Below are 20236 nucleotides of genomic sequence, written 5' to 3'. Positions count from 1 at the left end.
AGGGTCCCCTGTGAGTAACAAGTTAAGGACCGCACGAAGAGCGATGTAACGAAGATTGTCAGGCGTAACGTTAAGAGACAGGAAAAGAGTTGTTTGGATCGGAGAGAAAACGGGGATATGCGATATTCTAATTGACTTTAAAAGAAAAAAATGGAGCTGGACAGGTCATGTAATGCGTAGGTTAGATAACCGGTGGACCATTAGGGTTACAGGATGGGTGCCAAGAAAAGGGAAACGCAGTCGAGGACGGCAGAAGACTAGGTGCGGTGATGAAATTAAGAAATTCGCAGGCGCAAGTTGGAATCGGTCAGCGCAGGACAGGGGTACTTGGACATCGCAGAGACCTTCGTCCTGCAGTGAATATAAAATAGGTTGCTGCTGCTGCTGCTGCTGCTACTGATGATGATGATTACGACGACGACAACGACGACGATGATTATGATGATGATGATGATGATGATGATGATGATGATGATGATGATGATGCCATAGCCACTACGCCCCCACGGCGGGTCTCACTGAGAGCGAGCCCTTTCTTGTGCAGTGAAGTTCATTACGATAATAATGTAATGAATAAGAGACATAAGAGAGAGTGCAGATGCATCATTAGGCAAACACCGGTCTCGCTGATGTTTATGCTGTGAATGGGAGAAATCCCGTTCGCAGCATCACCATTACCTAGAAGGCTAACCAGAAAAAGCAGATTGCAAACGTCGTACGTTATTACATCAAAGTGTACAGCTCTGGCTCAGATTTATAAACACGCTGGAGCCTTAAAGCGTTCCGTCAGACACTAAATCGTGCGTGCCAATTCGACATACATCGCATACCGACAAACATAGAAAGGAGAAAGAAGCGCGTTTCTCTCCGCTTTGACTTGTTCGCAGTTCAATTCGTAGTGTTAGTCCCTTTTATTCACATTGGCGATCTTTTGTCGTCTCGAATAACTATACCTCATTATTTCCTGTCTCCCGCTGAAATAGTTGCTAGTTTTCCTTTACCGCAACCTTGTAAAGAACAGTTGGTTCAGTACATGGCCACGATGAAAGTAAGGTGTGTGCTCCCCTTGACCTCTTTCTCTAAGAGCAGGGCTAAATAATCTCCGCGAATTGGAAAGCCTGATTTTTAGGGCACTAAAAAGACACACGCCAGGGAGAAACACACGCAGAGCGCCAACAGCCAAATGACTAATTGAAATTGAAGATGGGGGCAATTCCTGGGCACGCGCAACAGAGGTGCTGTGACATGACATTGAAGAGGATTATCTCTGCCGCTGCGGCTGTGCTTCAAACAAGTGCACTTCAGTATCATACAACGTGACTGATATATTACTCACACACGTGGAGACTTTCTTTTTGACGTAGCGTGCCTCCAGCAGTTCACGAGCAGTTTTATTACCGCTGTTACCCACTTGTGGAAATGCCTGGAATTGCAGTGCCTGCGCGTGTGAGCCAGCCATGATTTACGCGCGTTGCCGGTTGAAGCTGTGCCGGTGCGAGGGCAAGAGGGCACTGCCCTCTTGGCCTCGCATCAGCGAGCGCGCGCGCGTCAGTTGAATTAATTTTAATAATATTGTTCGTCTACTGCCCTACCGTACCTTATATTTACTAATTTGTTTTCATTAACATTTATTTACTTTTTTATCGTCCAGCCCTCGACACCACCACTGGTCGAAAATCTGGCCCTCAAAAAGTTTGGAAACCTGTGCTGTAGAACATTCTCTTCACTCGCCATGGCCTCACGTCTCGATGGAAGCGAGGTAACAGATGTATTAATTGGCACTGACGCAGACGCAGTATCCTTTCATAATTGCTCAGAATAAAAGAAACCCACACTATACGTACCATGATCTCGACATAAATTTGTAAATATATAGATATCAGCCGTGATAATGAGTCAGCATATTGTCACGTAGTAGTGACGGTAAAGAACACAGTAGCAAAACTGTGAATGACGAAACTAACTTTTCATTGGGCGAACCTGTGCCCACAAAAACAGGCTACACTGAAAACACAACGATAGCGGCGAACACAGTCGCGATCCTGGAAACTTGAACTGCGGGTCAAGCGCGTCGGCTTTTATACATGAGTCATCGGAGGTTCCAGAGTAATCGCTGGTGCCCGCGCATATTCCGGAAAGTACTACGCAATTCGCGTCGCGTATACAATCAGATTACACGAGGTTCAGTAACAACAGACAACAGATAGAACCATCGATAACATTCCAGTAAATTCTAAGCATGCGGGCGCATCTTGCGTTAAGTGATAGCTTCAAGTTGTTAGTGGGTGTAATCCAGTCACCCAGAAAAGAATAAATACACGTGGCACTTTGATCTGGGACAAGTGTTTTCATAGCTGCGATTTCGAAATACCAATCTCTTCAGCAACCACAAGTGCCATACTGCAGCAGTTAACAAACGACATCTACGCAGTTTTGCGTGTGTGACTCAAGTGCTCAAGGGCGCAAATTGTGGACCAGTACAATCGGCCCTTCTGGCAGCTGCCAGCTGCAAACTGGCGCTGAAACATTGCTTTCTTCGTAACTTAACGAGGCAGTAACAAATGGTGTTGTGCACGCCTATAACAGCGAAACGAGCATGCAGCGGGGTTTTGCAAGCGACATTTTCTATTTTTTGGTCCAACCGGGCCGAATGTTTAGTAGAAAAAAATAAGATTTGCGAACGATATAAGGCATGAACATGAGGGAAGTTTGGTTTTTATTTCCTCTCATGCAGCTTGCCTTCTAATTGCATAAAAACGTTTTCGAAGTCGTAGAAGTGTCAATATTGATCTGGGCATGCCAGGCGTCGCACGTTCACGGGGTGCCGCGAATACACAGGTGGGGGCGGAAGGCAGGGACAGCTCACCGATTTGATGCCTGTGCCAGCCTTTTGTGTTTTCCTTATATAAGTGAAAAAAATACACCCATAGGACGAACTGAGGGATGTACTTAAGTCGCAATTCCTGTCATTGCCGAAGGTTCCAATATACAAGTATAATCTTGCTGCCAGTGAACGATGGCAGTGCGTCTGATGTATATGTATATATATATATATATATGTGTGTGTGTGTGTGTGTGTGTGTATATGTATATATATTATGAGAAACCAGCAAACAATGTCACCAAGGAGAGCATGCATGCTTGGCGGTAATTATGCGCAGTTCTTAATTGAATTAAAGAAATGATAAATAAATGGAAATGAATGTGGATGAAAAAAAAACAACTGGCCGCAGGTGGAACACGAACCCACGTCATCGCATTATGCGTACGATGCTCTTACCAATTGCATTATTACTTACCGCGCGAACCCCAATTAGCTACCAATTACCAGTTAAGAAACCGCGGCGCTGTTTTCCCATCCACTTTCTTCGGTATTTATATCTGCTACCCGAAATAACCCTGGGACTGTTAGCCAGCGCCATCACTCGGGCCCCTCGGTTTCCTTTATATATATATATATATATATGTATATATATATATATATATATATATATATATATATATATATATGTACGCACGCACAAGGACACATGCGCAAGTACACGTACCATTATGAGGCAAAAGTGCGATAGTGCAAAGTGAGCCAGCAGGTTTATCGCAGGTTTATCACCAGTTCACAAAAACACATAACACGCATTTCTTTGAGCGCCATCGTAGGCTTAGTAATCACGACTATAGCGACCACGCATTTTCCAACACCTGCTTACAGCTGCTTTTCATCGACAAGATATAAAGATGCCATCGCTCTTTTCGTTCATGAGCTGCTATTCATATATCGGAGAATCTTGTCAGGCTTCGTTCACAGTGCGCGTACTTTGCTTGAAATAATCGGAATGGGCATAATTATTGGCACTTTTTTTTTTAGCTATACCCGTCCGCGCCCTGACAAACACGGACTGCTTTCATAAACGGTGAGTGCGTCTGCCAGTGTTTCCTTTCTTTATTATTTTCCTAACAAGATTACGTTTCCATTTCCAGATTTAATTTTCCATTTCATCGGCTGGAACGCTTGTTACCCAGACGCACACTCTTGTAAGTGAGGTACCACTTCATGGATTACTTTTTGTAGGCGTTTGTAATATCTCGGACAAAACCATTAGAGAACTACGACTGGAAATATATTATTGGTAGCCTAGGTACTTTCCTCCTCAACGCCTTCACAGCAACCTGTCTACAAGAGAATGGTACAAAGGATTTCTTGTCCCCGAAAGGCCCTTTAATTTAGCTACGGCCCTTTCAACGCGCCGTTTCCTGCTTGTGTTAAAACGAACCCATGTTCGATCAGCTATATTTTTGGATACTAATTTTATAAAACGTGCTTCACCTTAACTCTTCGTAGAGAGGATAACTGCGCCCTCCCCCACTTTCTGTTTTTCGCTCTCTGCGATGTTATATGGACCCGTTTTGAGCATACGAAGGCGGGTGCATAAGTATCAATTAAAAAAATTAAATTATGGGGTTTTACGTGCCAAAACCACTTTCTCATTATGAGGCACGCCGTAGTGGAGGACTCCGGAAATTTCGACCACCTGGGGTTCTTTAACGTGCACCTAAATCTAAGTACACGGGTGTTTTCGCATTTCGCCCCCATCGAAATGCGGCCGCCGTGGCCGGGATTCGACCCCGCAACCTCGTGCTCAGCAGCCCAACACCATAGCCACTGAGCAACCACGGCGGGTGTAGGGTGCATAAGTATAATAACCAGCATCATTGGGGTTTTCAGCATCAATAATAATTTCTTCAACAAGTACTTCGTTTTTTTTCTGTTTATTGTTTCATCTAAACAACTTGCATCTTAAGCGTCTATACAAAACTTGTGCGCTCAGTTTGAAGCGAGCATTAAACACTCGGGATAAAAAATCACCAGCACGTCTCTATAAGCGATCCTGATATTTGCTCATTTAAAATCTTCTTTTCTTAGCTCCGTTATTAAATATCGATATTAAAATTAATTAATTTCTAGAATTTTACGCGCCAGCACCACGACCTGATTATGAGGCACCCCGTAGTGAGGCACCCCGCATTAATTTTGGACAGCAGGTGTTCTATTAGCATGCACCTAAATATAAGTACGCGAGGGATTTTGTTTTTTCCATGTAGCCCACATCGAAATGCGGCCGCCGGTGTCGGGATCCAACCCGCGACCTCAGCAGCGTAACACCATCGCCACTAAACTACCGCGGCGGGTCCACCTGTAACTTCGCCACGCACGCATGCCTTGCAGCGCAATGACACCCGACAAGGGCCGCTGCGCAATGTAGCAAACGTGGCGCCTAACATTGAAGGAACGAACGAGTTTGAAAGGGGGAGGGGGGGGAGCACTATTTACAAATAAAGGACTGGAGCCTCCGCCACGGGTCATCATTTCAACGAGGGGCGACAAGGGTGAATGCCTTATTTTTGTCCGTGTCTCGACAGTCTTACAACTCTTTGTCAAACGCGCGTCGATCGGGGCTAAGGCACTCATTCCTTTCCCTTCGCGCACTGACAGAAGGACGATATGTGTACTGACGGCGCCATAGGTTCTGTATAAACGAGATCCTGCTAGCCTAGCAGAGCACTCATATTTCGCCGCCATGGCTGGTGCCTTCCCTCTCTTCCTCAAAAAAAGAAAAAAAAAAGAAAAGGGTCGACAAAGAAATGCCGAGCGCTGCGGGCTGGTTTCTCTCAAAGCTCTTCCGCGGAAGCCTGGCTGCCGCGTGTGAGCGGGCAGCAAGGACGCTGAGGCGCCTCATTTCGATTAGATTTGTTCTAAACGCGTTTCAAGGGAAGTCACGCGGTATGATAACGTGGCAACCTATTAAGCGCGTGGTACCTTGGCAGTTTAACAACGGCAGTTAATGCCAGGGCACGGCTGCGCCAGAGCCCCCCCGCCCCCCTCCCCCCGTTAATTTGGCAAACCGCGTGGCCGTCGCCATAATCAGATTGGGCCGTCCGCAAACGACTGGAACTCCCCGGCCCCGTCTTTAATTCAGTCAGTCTCGGACGGTCGCCTCTGCAAACGGGCTCCCGGTGCGACCAGCGGCGCAGAAACATCGGGCGGACCATCATTGAAAAAAAGAAAAAAGAGAAGGAAAGGAAGAGAAAAGAAAAATTAAAGAAAGAAACAAATAAAAGAAAAGGACGAAAGATCCCCCGCCTACACCCGCCTGCAGGGTGCTGCAGCGCGCTTCGGACGCCGGGTGCCCGATCCTACTTCGACTGCATGGGCGTAATTGTCTGCCCCCTAGCAGAGCCTTTCGAGCGCTTCTATACGGGGCACTGCCGTCAAGACGAAGCTGGCGCTAAAGGAGAAAGCAACGAAATGTCAGAATGAAATATGATATATGGGAAAGTGTGTTGAGACAAGAAACGGCCTTCTTCCATGAGAGCAACTTCGGAAATAAAAGTAGAACATGCATGGTACAAGGCATAAACCAGATAGAAGCGTGGAAAAAACTAACGCTACCTTTTTTTTTTTTATTCTTGCATTTCCGCTTAATAGAAATGGTACGTCATTTATGGAATAAATCAGAAGCTCGCCTTTTTTTTCCTCCTTCTTTCTATAGAATGATCAGTTGGCACATAGTTTAATGACATTTCTGGCATTCTCGAATTTGCGCCATAGATCAAAATGTGTTACGATGTCCGATATTTAAGTGCTCCAATTCTCCAGTGCTCCAGCAAAAGAACTAGGAAGCTTACCAGCAAGTCTAGCTATGCCAACAAAGAACATCAAGCGGAAAGTCAGAAAGGCTGAGACAATCTCATGGGTGGCGTTAATGGAAAAGAAACCTGCTATGACTAACTACTTAAGAGGAAAAAAACGAAATCAGGAAAGGAATAATTTATGATAACTCAAAGCGAAGCTCATTGCTTTTCGAAGCGAGATCAGGATGCCTAGGACACGCATTTATAAAGCGAGATATAAGAAGGAAGAAGAAGCATCTGCTGGCTGCGGTAAAGCTAAGGAAACAATGGAGCATGTTTTATTAGAATCTCTGGCCTCCTTGAAGCCCTTGGGTTCAGAGAGAGTAGGGGGAAAGTAAACACGTCCGCAGTAGAGATTACTAAGCGACGATTGGAAGATTGGTGAAAGGAAAGTAGGGAAACGACAAAAAACGGAGGCGTGCAAAAACAAAGTTTACATTAGGGATTCAGAAAGTTTGGCTATGGGAATTCGCTGTTTTTTTTCTTTCCCTTTTTATTTTTAACATAGCTAGGGCATTAGGCAATATAATAACAAGTGCTTGGTGGCGCAACCCACCACCCCGTTCCAAAGGAGACGCTCATAGCAGCTATCCATCCATCCTTGAATGCGCCTGCTCTATGGCACCTCAACCTGCCATGAACTTCGTGACGAAACACAGGCGTCGTATTTTGAAACGATCAATTTCGTTCTCCATCCTTGTCACCATTCGATATGGATTGGACGAAGCCGCGACGCTTTTATCGCCCGGATTGGCCACTTGGTTGAACGGACTGTCAGAACATAAGAACGGAAGTTGAAATGATACCGTTTCTTGAACACGTGGCCCCTTACAGTTTTTGTTGACCGAGGAGCCTACGGTGAGCCATCACGACGCAGAAAGGAAGCCTGCCCAATACCTAAAACCTTCGCGGTAGACTCCACACTCCCTGCGGCTGTAGAACACATTTTGGCAACGTTCGGCGCTGGAGTTATAGGCAATACGATGAGAGTAGAGTTGCCCATCATACCACCCGTGGTCTGTACGGCAGGCTGCCGGCGGTGACATAGTAAACGGCGGATTGCTTCAGCACCTTCTTCCTGTGTCGAATTTTCCGAAGAATAGCGAACTCGGTGTTCATTTGAGGACAGTATTTCGAAGTGGCGCTGTGAGAAACATGGCAGTTCATGCACTTGAACATGGCTGCAGACTAAGCGTACTTCTGAGTAGAGCTCCACAAAAGGGCCCACACCACTCAGTTTTTGCACATTGCCGTCACATGTCCAATCTTCAGGCACTTGAAGTGGTCTAAGAATGAATCGGCGAACTGCATGTCGGAAGTGTACGACCTTGACATGTCAATACATAATCAATTCAGTCATTGAAATACCTCGGTGTCACTTTGTCTTATCATTTCAGCAGCTAATCGAACATTGGAAGTCCTTATGCGAATTCTATGTAGTTGTCTGCCACATGTAAAAATTCTAGTGTACAAATCATTTGTGAGATCGAAAGTCGAGTGTGCATCTCTCCTTTGGAATCCGCATCAAACCTAGTATATCACGAATGCATTGGTGTCAGAGCGGAATCACGGCACTAGGCTTTTTTTCGTTAGTCCAAAATCAGCAATTCAATGTTGACGCGGAGTTTAGGGTTGAATTCACGAAGTTTTTCATGCGCAAGTGTTGTTTGTCATTAGCGGGCAGCGCTCCTAGATAATGAGGTAGGCTGGTATTTTCTCTTAATAACAATTGTAGCAAAAGAAAATTTTTTTCAATGCGGGCCCTTGTTTTTTAACGCTTGCCTTGCATAGGCAGGTTGCCAGCCTCCCTTTATTTCATATGTACTTCATACAATCTTTTACAGTTCCCTTAATCATCCAACGTATATCCCGCCCCCTTCACACGTATCTCGACGTTCAAGTTGGACGCCCACGTGCCCGGACTAATACTTTCGAAGCCTAATTATTTCTTATTCGCCTAGCAAGAAACTGGAAATGTCTTCCATGTATCATCAAACTGCCGTCACACACCTTTGACGAAGCTGTTATCACCCATACTTTATTAATTTACTAATTTATATAGATTTACGAGGTTTACAGACATCATGAAGCGGTACAGCGGTTAATGAGAGGCGTCGTAGTTGAGTGCTTCAAGTTATGCTCTCGACAAATCTGCATTCTTTTACGTACACATAAATGATAAGTGCACGAGCGTGTTTGCATTTCGCTCCATCGAAGTGCGGCAGCCGCACGCGGGAGTCCAAGCAGAGCCCTCTGGCTCTGTAGCAAAACGCCATAACCCCTGAGCCATCGGGACGTACCTCCAACATCTAGAAATAAATACTTGCTCCTAATATTTGATGTTACTGTGCACCCCTTACGCAGTACTCCTAATAGGGTCTTCAAGAAAAATGAAGAAGCTAAATGGTTAAGAGTGCCGCAGAAATGTGCATCTGTACTTTTTAACAGTTGGTGATGAACGATATGCAAGACAGCTTTTGACGTGATGAAAACCTGTATGTAAACTTTACAACTGCTGCCGCTACGATATTTCTTTCCTTATTGTTTGCGTGATACTGCAAACCTTCTCATCACTTTTCTGTCTTCCTCTTGCACGACAATTTTTTTTTCTTCTGAAGGTGGGAAGCTCGCATTCACCCCCTCCAGTACACTACATCTCCAGGCTTGGAGGGGCGCCTGACACCGGCAAAAACGCCTAAAGCAAGTGGGGCTATACTAATCCAGGTAAAACCAAATTAGGAAGAGCCACTAAGCTTCAACAAGACACTCCCTCACTAGAACAGGAATCGGCCTCCCTGGTGCAGTATTCGGCCACTCCCTCCCAAATAAGTCATTCAGTTAACCAATAGCCCTTAGTCCCAAACAGCTGCGGAACACCTTACTAAGGCGGTGGTCAGGCCTGTAACGCAGCATAGGTTGCTAAGTACCTCTGGACCTGGACAGGCCGCCAATGAAAACTGATACTTGCAACGTTTAACACCTGAACCCTCTCGAGTGAAGCTAGCCTAGCGGGACTGTTTGAGGAACTATCAGGCATTCTTTCGTATATCATTTGCCTTATTGAGGTCAAAGGAACTGGTGAGGCTTATACAGTGCAGACAAATGTCCACGTCCTCTGCCATAGAGGACTACCAGATCTGAAGCAGTTCGGAGTAGGATTCCTAATCCATAAGGGCATAGCGGCCAACATTGACGAATTCCACAGTATTCATGAGAGGGTAGCAGTAGTCGTAATAAAATTGAATAGGAGGTATAGAATAAAGGTATTACAAACCTACGCTCCAACCTCCAGTCACGACGATGAAGAAATAAAGCAGTTTTATGAAGATGTTGAATTAGCGATGCTGAAAGTTCCAATTCAGTATATTATAGTCATGGGCGACTTTAATGCAAAAGTGGGGAAAAAGCAGCCTGGTATCCAAGCAATTGGCAAATGCGGCGCGGATTCTAGGAACAGTCGAGGAGAGATGTTGGTAGAATTCGCGGAAAAGAATAAGCTCCAAATAATGAACACCTTCTTCAGGAAGCGTTGGAACAAAAAGTCGACCTGGAAAAGCCCTAGTGGTGAAACAAGAAATAAAATAGATTTTGTACTTTCTGCCGCTCCCAGCCAAGTGCAGGATGTATAAGTGTTAAGTAGGGTAAAGTGCAGTAATCATTCAGGTTGGCAAGAGTTCAGGAATTCAGAAATTCAGGTTGGCACTTGCAAACAAATATGCAGCCTTAGAACAGAGATGAAGAGGACAGAGGCAATGAATGAAACAGTAACTAGGCTAGCTTCAGAAGCAGCAATTGAAGTTAGAGGTAAGGCACCAAGGCAACCAGTAGGTAAGCTCTCCCAAGTAACAAAGAACCTAATAAAGAAATGACAAAGAATGAAAGTGTCCAACTCAAGAGGTCAGATAGAATTCGCAGAACTGTCAAAACTAATCAACAAGGAGAAAATAAAGGATATTCGAAATTATAACATGAGAAAGACTGAGGAAGCAGTAAAATATGGACGCAGCCTGAAATCAGTCAGAAGGAAACTTGGCATTGGACCAACCAAGATGTATGCACTGAAAGATAAGCATTGTAATATCATCAGCAATGTCGAACATATAGTAAAAGCAGCGGAAGAATTCTATACTGACCTGTACAGCACCCAAAGCAGCCACGATACCTACATTCGAAGTAGTAATGAACAGGTTACTGAGGCTCCTTTTATAACTGGTGATGAAGTTATAAGGGCTTTGCAAGACGTGAAACGGGGAAAAGCGGCAGGAAAGATGGACTACAAGTCGATTTAATCAAAGATGGAAGGCACATAATGCTTGAAAAACTAGCGGCCCTTTATACGAACTGTCTATCGACTTCAAGGGTCCCAGAGAACTGAAAGAATGCCACCTTTATACTGATCCACAAAAAGGGAAACGTTAAAGAATTGAAAAATTATAGGCCCATTAGCTTACTTCCAGTATTGTATAAAATATTCACTAAGATAATTTCCTCTATAATAAGGGCAACACTGCAGTCAACCAAGAGAACAGACTGGCTTCAGGAAGGGATAGTCTACAATCGATCACATCCATGTCATTATTCAGGTAATCGAGAAATCCGCAGAGTACAATCATTCTCTTTATATGGCTTTCATAGATTACGAAAAGGCATTTGATTCAGTAGAGATATCAGCAGTCATAGACGCATTACGTAATGAAGGAGCACAAGGTGCTTACGTAAATATCTTGGAAAGTATCTACTGAGATTTCACAGCTACCCCAATTCTCCACCAGAAAAGTAGGAAGATACTTATAAAGTAAGGGGGGGAGACAAGAAGGGACAACCTCTCCAATGCTATTTACAGCGTGCTTGGAAGAAGTATTCAAGCTATGAAACTGGGAAAGCTTAGGAGTAAGGGCTCACAGGGGACCCTGATCATGAGACGGAAATTTACAGAAGAATAAAAATGGGTTGGAACGCATTCGGCAGACATTTTTAGATCCTGACTGGAATCTTATCACTATCACTAAAAAGAAAAGTGTACAATCAGTGCATTCTACTGGTGCTTACATGTGGCGCAGAAACTTGGAGACTGACAAAGAAGCTCGAAAACAAGTTAAGGACCGCGCAAAGAGCAATGGAACGAAGTATGTTAGGCGTAACGTTTAGAGACCGGAAGAGAACGGTGTAGATCAGAGAGCAAATGGGTGTAGACGATATTCTAATTGGCACTAAGAGTAAGAAATAGAGCTGGGCAGGTCGATGTAATGCACAGGTTAGATAACCGTTGGACCATTAGGGTTACAGAACGGTCGCCAAGAGAAGGGAAGCGCACTCGAGGGCGGCAGAAAACTGGCTGGGGTGATGAATTTAAGAAATTCGCAGGTGCTAGCTGGAATCAGTTGGGGCAGGTCAGGGGTAATTGGAGACCGCAGGGAGAGGCCTTCGTCCTGCAGTGGACATAGGATTATAATGGTGGTGATGACGTGTAACACGGATGAGCAGAAAGAGTCTGTCGCTGTGTTCTCCATGCAAGGCAGTACAAGTGACAATTCAACCTTTTTAACACGTCTACATCACCCGGCATCAGATTGTACGATAGTTAATATCCCTACCAAAAAAAATCAATCAGGGCGACAGCTGCGTGACTAGAAGTTTGGCTCCTTAAATAAGAATCTTTCAAAGCCGTTATTGAGGAAAAAAGTCACCGTAATTACTTACCGTCTTTATTCTTAGTGCTCCATCGACAATTGATAATTTATTAACTCATCACGTCTTGTCTTCAGACACCTTTGGTGCCTCCGTTAAAGTTTTCATCAGTTGTCCTTCACACGGGCAATAAATTTCAGTGCCGTAACTTGCAGTCCTGATTCCGCGGCTATGACTGTTCACCTCCCAATCTGCAGCCCGTAAGAGGCACCTTGTTCCGAGCCGCTGGCGGCGTAATCCGAGTTGAGCCTTCGACATCGGCGCACTTTTGCGAACACTTTCGCTTTACCTTCGCAGCTTTGCCGCTAATCTGGTCTTGTTCGCAAGCAGGGTGCCTCGCTCGTGGGGCCCAAGTCTGCCTAGTCGCTGCTTTTGGGAACGGCCGTAAATCTTGTGCTTCCCCTTCGTTAGTGGCCGTACCCAGTGGGCGGTGATTCATATCGCCATTGGGAGAGCTTCTTTGTTCTGAGAGAGGAGCGTAATTAATTGCTGGTGCAAGTCATTTGTCTTACCTTGAATAATGGAGCAGGAAGAGACATCTACGCTTAGTTACTGCAGTCGAAAGCAAGGTACCGCTAAGGAGCTGAAAGAAATAGGTGACTGCACTACGGATATACTCTTGGCCTGCGCTGTACTGTAGATATTATTCTTGACGCACAAATTATTTCGTCGTGCCCTCTGGTATATTTTGAATGTTTGGTAAACTCTCCTCTCCAGTGCAGACATTTTATTGGAGCCTTCTGATGCTCCCATCCTCAACAATTATAACGAGGAAAATCCGCTACTGTATACGATACTGCGCACTACGCGTAAAGAATGGGGAAAAGTTGATGTTCAAAGTAGGTGTGGTTGCGACTTTGAGCTGGTCCCGTAGCGCTCGTCAGCCGTTTCGTGACAGAGCGTTGGTAGTGAAGACTTCGAGTCAGGCGTCGGTGAGAATAACAAAAGGGAAGTACGGTAGCGCGATTAAAAGACGGGACAAAAGAAGACGCATAGGGTCACACACAGCGCTCTTTTGTCCCGTATTTTAATCGCGCTACCGTACTCCCCTTGAAGATGCATTACCAACAAGCCCACATTGCAACCCTCGTGAACAAAAGGGACTTTATACACTATATGCAGGTCATTATACAGGACAAGATCGTATCTGCACGCGGGCCGAGAGCTAACAGCATACGCGACTGTTCCCGCACGTCGACGTCCGGCGAGACTACAACGCGTAACACATCTCACCCCACTCGAGAGTGGCACTCGGCTCACGGTGGTTCGGTGGATCCGGTTCTCCAGGCGGCGGCGTCGGGGCTTATAAAGCCCCGAGAAACGATTGTCACTCAAACGGCCCAATGCAAAGCCAGCACTCGACGGTCGTCCGAGAGGTCCAACCAGCGACCGCACTGGCCACCCGCTTCAAATTTGCCGCACGCGGTGACCTCCAGGGGAAAGGAAATGCGGCGCTGGGCTGTCTAGCACTTGGTTGCGCGTTTGGACATGTCGCTCGCCAATGCTCCTCCACAGGATGCCGCTGCCTGGCGGCACCGCATCTTGACTTGTCAAGGGAGCGTTAGGGCGCTGTGCCATTCGGCGCAGCCCCGGGTTTGTCCAAAGGGCGTTCGCAGGATAAATTCTGCATCTTATAGATTCGGAATCCGGGCTGGTTGTACGAGCACAACAGGGTGCATGCCCACGAAGGCAGCGACAACCAGCTGATCTTGATGGTGCTGGAATGATGCGAGAGTACGATGGCTCGGTGGCAAAGAAAGATGGTCTTCAATCTGTTGTTCTCCCCCAACCTTTCAAATCATGAAATCAGGTGCCACGTGGAACGAGGTCATGGGCAGCTGGCGAATAGATCCTCCTACTCCACGTAAGGTATACCAGAGCACCGAGTGTTTTTTTCCCCATGGGTCGTGGTTTCAAATCCCACCAGCCGACAGGGTTGTCTGTACTTCTTTCCTCTTTCATTTCTGTTCTTCCTGTTAAGAACACCAAGACTAGCTCAAATGAATCTTTCATGTAAAGTTGTAGACATTTTAATTATTTCAGCATCCCGGCGTTTTCTTTCCCTTTCATATACATATAGTATATGCGCACAACCATAAATTCAGCGAAAAGTGCTATTTAAATTCCGCCAGACATCTATAAAGCCCCTTCAATCCGAAAATCACAGACAAAAACTTGGAGGGCGCTTAAGCGTAGCCTTTAAGAGAGCAACGTGATAGCATTCAACTACCCCTGACTGCTTCTCACGCTTCGCGGCAACTGCAGCTTATGTAACTATAATGTTTACCGAGAAACGCTGGCGGCGAATGCCATGCCCGAAGGCGAGCTTTCTGGTACAAACGTGGTTTCTTGCGTGGGCCGATCCCGGAGGTTGTGCACAGCCGCACCATAAAAATTACTTCATTTTAAGGTTTATGCTATTGTTTCGCCCTTTTAATATTTCACTCTGAGACGATCTAACATTAAAGGAATGCGCTGTCGGTGTTTTGTTTGATGACATTTGTTAGCTGTCGTTCTCAAAACTCCGAGGAATAATTTTGTCAAGAATGTAAGACAAGCTTTGAGCAACTTTTGTGATGGAATGCTGTTGCAATATAGCCCGCATATCATCATCATCATCATCAGCATCATCATCATCATCATCAGCCTGATTACGCCCACTGCAGAGCAAAGGCCTCTCGCATACTTCTCCAACTACCCCGGTCACGTACTAATTGTGGCCATGTTGTCCCTGCAAACTTCTTAATCTCATCCGCCCACCTAACTTTCTGCCGCCCCCTGCTACGCTTCCCTTTCTTTGGAATCCAGTCCGTAACCCTTAATGACCATCGGTTATCTTCCCTCCTCATTAAATGTACTGCCCATTCCCATTTCTTTTTCTTGATTTCAACTAAGATGTCATTAACTCGCGTTTGTTCCCTCACCCAATCTGCTCTTTTCTTGTCCCTTAACGTTACACCCATCATTCTTCTTTCCATAGCTCGTTGCGTCGTCCTCAATTTAAGCAGAACCCTTTTCGTAAGGCTCCAGGTTTCTGCCCCATACGTGAGTACTGGTAAGACACAGCTGTTATATACTTTTCACTTGAGGGATAGTGGCAACCTGCTGTTCATGATTTGAGAATGCCTGCCAAACGCACCCCAGCCAATTCTTATTCTTCTGATTATTTCAGTCTCATGATCCGGATCCGTGGTCACTACCTGCCCTAAGTAGATGTATTCCCTTACCACTTCCAGTGCCTGGCTACCTATCGTAAACCGCTGTTCTCTTCCGAGACTGTTAAACATTACTTTAGTTTTCTGCAGATTAATTTTTAGACCCACCCTTCTGCTTTGCCTCTCCAGGTCAGTGAGCATGCATTGCAATTGGTCGCCTGAGTTACTAAGCAAGGCAATATAATCAGCGAATCGCAAGTTACTAAGGTATTCTCCATTAACTGTTATCCCCAATTCTTTCCACTCCAGGTCTCTGAACACCTCCTGCAAACACGCTGTGAATAGCATTGGAGAGATCGTATCTCCCTGCCTGACGCCTTTCTTTATTGGGATTTTGTTGATTTCTTTATGGAGGACTACGGTGGCTGTGGAGCCGCTATAGATATCTTTCAGTATTTTTACATATGGCTCGTCTACACCCTGATTCCATAGTGCCTCCATGACTGCTGAGGTTTAGACCGAATCAAACGCTTTTTCGTAATCAATGAAAGCTATATATAAAGGTTGGTTATACTCAGCACATTTCTCTATCACCTGATTGATAGTGTGAATATGGTCTATTGTTGAGTAGCCTTTACGGAATCCTGCCTGATACTTTGGTTGACAGAAGTCTAAGGTGTTCCTGATTCTATTTGCGATTAACTTAGTAAATACTTTGTAGGCAACGGACAATAAGCTGATCGGTCTATAATTTTTCAAGTCTTTGGCGTCCCCTTTCTTATGGATTAGGATTATGTTAGCGTTCTTCCAAGATTCCGGTACGCTCGAGGTCATGAGACATTGTGTATACAGGGTGGCCAGTTTTTCTAGAACAATGTGCCCACCATCCTTCAACAAATCTGCTGTTACCTGATCCTCCCCAGCTGCCTTCCCCCTTTGCATAGCTCCTAAGGCGTTCTTTACTTCTTCCGGCGTTACTTGTGGGATTTCAGATTCCTCTAGACTATTCTCTCTCACATTATCGTCGTGGGTGCTACTGGTACTGTATAAATCTCTATAGAACTCCTCAGCCACTTAACTATCTCATCCATATTAGTAATGATATTGCCGGCTTTGTCTCTTAACGCACACATCTGATTCTTGCCTATTCCTAGTTTCTTCTTCAGTGCTTTTAGGCTTCCTCCGTTCCTGAGAGCCTGTTCAATTCCAGCCATATTAGAGTTCCTTTTGTCAGCTGTCTTACGCTTGTTGATTAACTTAGAAAGTTCTGCCAGTTCTATTCTGGCTGTAGGGTTAGAGGCTTTCATACATTGGCGTTTCATGATCAGATCTTTCGTCTCCTGCGATAGCTTACTGGTATCCTGTCTAACGTAGTTACCACCGACTTCTATTGCACACTGCTTAATGATGCCCACAAGATTGTCGTTCATTGCTTCAACACTAAGGTCCTCTTCCTGAGTTAAAGCCGAATACCTTTTCTGTAGCTTGATCTAGAATTCCTCTATTTTCCCTCTTACCGCTAACTCATTGATCGGCTTCTTATGTACCAGTTTCCTTCCTTTCCCTCCTCAAGTTTAGGCTAATTCGAGTTCTTACCATCCTATGGTCACTGCAGCGCACCTTGCCGAGCACGTCCACATGTTGTATGATGCCAGGGTTAGCGCAGAGTATGAAGTCTATTTCATTTATAGTCTCGCCATTCGGGCTCCTCCGCGTCCACTTTCGGCTATCCCGCTTGCGGAAGAATGTATTCATTATCCGCATATTATTCTGTTCTGCAAACTCTACTAATAATTCTCCCCTGCTATTCCTAGAGCCTATGCCATATTCCCCCACTGACTTGTCTCCAGCCTGCTTCTTGCCTACCTTGGCATTGAAGTCGCCCGTCAGTACAGTGTATTTTGTTTTGACTTTACCCATCGCCGATTCCACGTCTTCATGATTCCACGTCTTCATGATGACCAGGCAGTCGAAAGCGTCTATGAAGACGTGGAACCCGCATATACCGCATGTCATATGGCCAGGCGTCGCATATGCATATACCTAAATATATACGGGAATTTTCGCTCACGGAGAAGGCGGCGCCGAACGCCGACCCCGGACTTTCTGCGACACGGAGCCCTTAACAACTTTCGCCTTAAAATAGGCGAGGGGCTAAGTGCCCCTTAGTAGGCATTCAATTAGAACTTTAGTCGCTGAGGCCTCCTTCAATACGGGCCATGTATTAAAGAGCACATGTATTTGTGAACTGAATCTTATCATAGGCTTCCCTCCGTTGAAGCAATGATTATAGTAATTTTTCTCTCCTCTTAACGCGCACGCCTTGTGCAAACAAGACCTACAGCTTGAACAAGCATAGGATTTTGTCTTCCCCTCCGCCGTTTCTCCGCTTCACAGAAGTGAGCTCCCAGAGAAGCCTGAGGCGCACTTTCATCGTTTTAAAGTCAAGCTAGGTCGGTTTTATATCACGCGCTTGTTGCTATATCCTTGAGCATTCCCCACTTCTTGTCTTCTTGTAGTTACTGGTTATGCTTTTGCATACTAATCGAGCGTTTAACCGCTTGACGTTATTTTAAACCATGGCTTATGCTTTCAACAGCGACCTTGCGCGTTCAGGGAGACCTGAGAAACATATACCGGTTGTTCAAAATTAAGCTTTATAATTTTCTTAAAATTAGGCATTGGGAGGCACGCGAAGACCACCTGCGCAGATAAGCTATGTGACCAGGGGGACACAAAGTGAGCTGATAATTATCGCTGTCAGCAGTGGAATTAACTAAAATTAAAAATGAACGTCTTGTTGACTGCAGTAGGTGGGTATGCTTGCATTGAAAAGTTAGAGGCAGTCGTGTTTCTACACAGTATCATTGTCGTTCGCGTGATTACGCATGCAAGAGAGTGGGGATTGGCGCAAAGCTCCTCCCTGATGTGACGCGGCTGTTGTGTGCGGCGTTTAGTCTAACGACGGAGCGGAGCCGTAGGCAAAGATGATAACTCTTCCCCTTCCCCTCTCGGCTGGCTAAATCACGATATGACAGCGCGGTGTGCCGTGCAGTTGTTGCTCTTGATTTCAATAAAACTTACAATACTTGGAAATCAGCAGTCACTTTATTTGCGTAGCCCGTGCAAGGACCATGCCCGCTCGTCTAACACCATTACACGCGCGCTCTGCCCTCAAGCTTCTCCGCTCGCGCCATTATCTCGGCATGGCAGCTGCCGCCATCGTTACAGGCTGCGTGGTCGCGTGTTATGACAGCGGTTCCGGGTCCTCGGATTTTTATTTCGCCTGCCGAGATGGGAAGGGGGACAGTTATCATCTTTGCCAATGACTCCACCCCGTTGCCAGACTAAACGCCGCACGCAACAGCCGTGTCACATCAGGGCGGAGTTTTGCGCCGATCCTAACTCTCTTGCACGCGTAATCATGCGAACGACAATTAAAATTTAGAGTCGGATATGTCAGAGCCCAGACACGCTAGAAGAACTCTTCCAACTGATACTGTGTAGAAACACGACTGCCTCTAACTTTTCAATACAAACATACCCACTCACTGCAGTCAACAAAACGTCCATTATTGAATGTTGCTTAATTGGGCGGCTGACAGCGATAAGTATCATCTCACTTTGTGTCCCCCGGGACACATAACTTATTTGTACCGATGGTCTTCGTGTGCCTCCAGTGCCTAATTTTAAGAAAACCATAAAGCTTAATTTTGAATATCCCGCATCCTATAAGAACACTCTTTGGCATTATGCGCGGTATTGTCGTTATGGTGGTGGTGTGGCATCGATCTGAGCGCTGAAATTTTACATGTGTATACTGTAATATTTTAGTTGCCTAGAGAAGTCTTAGACACCGATGGCCGTCACCTTGTAGCGACAGTTTTCTCCGTAGGATCTAACCGAAAGTGCTCAATGCCTCTCTTTCAGACTTGGCTACATTTGAGTGGCTGAAAACATAAGAACATATTTTTACGTATTATTATTATATTACGTGTTATTATTTTTTCAGACCTTTTATTGTGCAATATAAGTAAATGGGGTAGCCGAGGTATATCCTGCAACAATCGCTTCAGAGCAACCCATTTATAACAGATCATGATGACTGCCCGATGCCTACGGACTGTTTCAACGCCGCCCAACAAATGCCCATTTCTGTTTTAAAAGTAGGAATTGCACAATTCTATGGCATGAAAGACTTTGGGGAAGGGGAATACCTCAAAGCTCCACACCACCCGATCTGCGGATGTTGTAGCGCAAGCTGATGTTTTGACCGGACATTATAGCAGCAGGCAAGTGATCTTCACCCGCGGAGGTACGACGAACTTGCGATTGGACTGCCCATAAAATTTCACGCGTCTACGTCATACCGACTTTTATACGTTGTCGTCGCGACACGGTTTTGACTTCAGAACCAAAAGGATTACGCGGGAAAAGAATCGTTACGAGTTGCGGTGCCTGGTAAAGCAAACCATCCGCTCATTTTCAAATACACGTCAAAACGTAATGACCTTCAAGGGTCTAAGCAGAAGCTTGACGCCGAAACATATTTGGTAGTCGTTTCTACAGTAGCAGCCGGAGGTTGACAGAGTAAGATATCAATAATTTCTTGCTCTCTCTCTCTCTCTTCAAAATCAAAATTCAATATAACCTTTTTTGTTTACATTGTATAAGAAGCAAAGACTGTCTTTTGAAAATCGAGC

General features: G+C 45.4%; 1 protein-coding gene across 2 annotated transcripts in view; it reads left to right on the top strand.

Annotated features, from left to right (window-relative positions):
- LOC126547914 (tachykinin-like peptides receptor 99D) overlaps nucleotides 1–20236 on the top strand; it is a 915613-nt gene that overhangs the window by 603423 nt on the left and 291954 nt on the right. The window contains exons 5-7 of one of the 2 annotated variants that reach the window (XM_055063611.2): nucleotides 1652–1759; nucleotides 3866–3911; nucleotides 3979–4032. The exons of the other annotated variant lie outside the window; for it this stretch is intronic. The gene's annotated coding sequence lies outside the window, so the exon portion shown is untranslated. The remainder of the gene's footprint in view (nucleotides 1–1651; nucleotides 1760–3865; nucleotides 3912–3978; nucleotides 4033–20236) is intronic. 2 annotated transcript variants of the gene reach the window in all.

The sequence above is a fragment of the Dermacentor andersoni genome, chromosome 1 (genome assembly GCF_023375885.2).
Source record: "Dermacentor andersoni chromosome 1, qqDerAnde1_hic_scaffold, whole genome shotgun sequence".
Taxonomy (NCBI): Eukaryota; Metazoa; Arthropoda; class Arachnida; order Ixodida; family Ixodidae; genus Dermacentor; species Dermacentor andersoni.
This window is presented reverse-complemented; position numbering and strand designations above follow the sequence as displayed.